The sequence below is a fragment of the Chrysoperla carnea genome, chromosome 4, assembly GCF_905475395.1.
Source record: "Chrysoperla carnea chromosome 4, inChrCarn1.1, whole genome shotgun sequence".
NCBI classification, from domain to species: domain Eukaryota; kingdom Metazoa; phylum Arthropoda; class Insecta; order Neuroptera; family Chrysopidae; genus Chrysoperla; species Chrysoperla carnea.
The window spans coordinates 31,610,843-31,612,896 of record NC_058340.1 but is presented as its reverse complement, the minus strand read 5'-3'; positions in this window follow the sequence as shown (position 1 = coordinate 31,612,896).

The following is a 2,054-nucleotide window of genomic DNA, read 5'->3' as shown; positions in this document are numbered from 1 at the left end:
GTGTCCATTTTCTCCTAAACTATAAAAGATAGAGAGTTGAAAATTTGCAGGTAGCTTTAACTAATACTCTTGTAAAACATTAAAAAAAAACGAGAAAACATCTTCGAAAATTTTCGAAAGCTAAATAAATGGCGTTCGAAAGGTTGCGAAAAGTTGCCATAATTGTGTTGGTTAAATAGCACTGTGATTAAACACTTTCTTTACTTGGTATTTCGACAATTAACTTAGTCAATTGTTTGTGTTCACTTGTTCTTCAAAAATTTAGAGTGTACTAAGCTGTAAAATTAATTAACAACCTTAATTAAGAAATTATTGGTTTGCCATCTTAGAATCATATTTGGATCTTATAAAATGACACCACGTACGTGTGATGAAGAAAAATTTTCATCCCTCCAAAAACACGCATGGTATTTCAGTATATTCTTATTAAAAGAAACATAGACGAATCAGAGCATAGAAATTTGCGTGGGCTTATAAATCATTATACTATTATGAAAATATTCTATATAAAGTTCACATGTGCAAAAGGTTACAGCATCCAAGCTCACTCACATAGACCGGTATAATGTGAATGAAGATTGATATTTAAGATACAATTTATCATAATTCACGTGAATAAAATTATCGATTTGAACTAGTAATTTACATTAGCTAATTTGTATCCGCTCACTTGCTGGTAGCCTCATAATAACTAGGTATATTACTTGAATCATAATAATTAATAATAATACACTCTGCATACAAATGGAGCCGGTTGCGCGCACACATATCAAATATTAGTGATATAAACTGTATTATATTCCTGCCAACAATTCTGAATATCCTTATAATAGCGGTTTTTACAATAAGTATTACAACTAAAAACTATATAATTGGAATATAAAATTATGCTTCACGTTTGAGTTCTTCCAAACTGATCCATTGGAATGTTTGATGAAAATTTCTTATCACCAAATTGGTTTCTTATCAGAAACCTCGATATTTTTAGAATATTACAGAACATATTAACTATCTCAGCATAACACAGTCCTACAGTCTTTTGGAGTTTTCTAGAATTTTTTGTAATCTTGCAATGTGGAGAACTCACCACATTAGAGGGAGACCAAATTAAATATTGAGGTATTAATGCTTGAAGATTTTATCCTGGATATAGAAATTTAAAGCTTCGGTCTTAAACAAATAGTGGTCTATCGTGATTGTTGGATTATTTCTGATTTACCACTTCCGGTTAAAAATTATTGGCATAAGCGTACCGAGAGGAGGTAGGGCAGCTGCCTCCGAGTCTTCCGATCGATTAAATTAGCAAGTGCATTCCAATGCCAAAATACTGTTGAATTCATGACTTTTTTTAAAAAAGTTCTTATTTTGAAGCCCCCTCCCACCACCTTGGACTAAAAACCTAGAAACACCCATAGTCAGTGAAAAGTTATCTTTCAATTTCTTTCTTTCTCCGCCAAAGGTATCTGAAAAATAGTTTATCCTGTCTAACAAAATATTATGTACACATGGGGTACAGAAGTTTCTCATATTTCTGGAACGATACGCATACGCAATCCTAAAAACATGAAGATCTATATTCCGATTGTTCAATAATTTTATCCCTATCACTGTACACTGTTCTCTTTTATTTTGTACTTTTGGGTCTCTTTGTTTGATTCAGAACTATGAGCAGGAATACAACTATTACTATTCTAATACTCATCATATAGGTAACATACGACGCTATTTTCTTGTTACAAAAAGTATACACTATACAGAATCAAATAATATAACAAACATACCATTCACATGCCTATTCCAATCTACGAGTTGTTGCCGGGTAAAAACGACTCGCACTGCGCACATCAGTTACAACAAAGAACAAGCAAGCTATAAACACCAACAATAAAACAAATGTTTTAAAAAAAAAATTCATAATGTTATTATTATTATCTAATAATAAAATAAAAATTATGAGTTTATGTTGTGCCACGATTTAATAAACTAAAAACCCAAAATATTTTTAACATGTGATTGTTTTTTGTTTTGATTTTCATTTTTTTTCTATTTTGTTT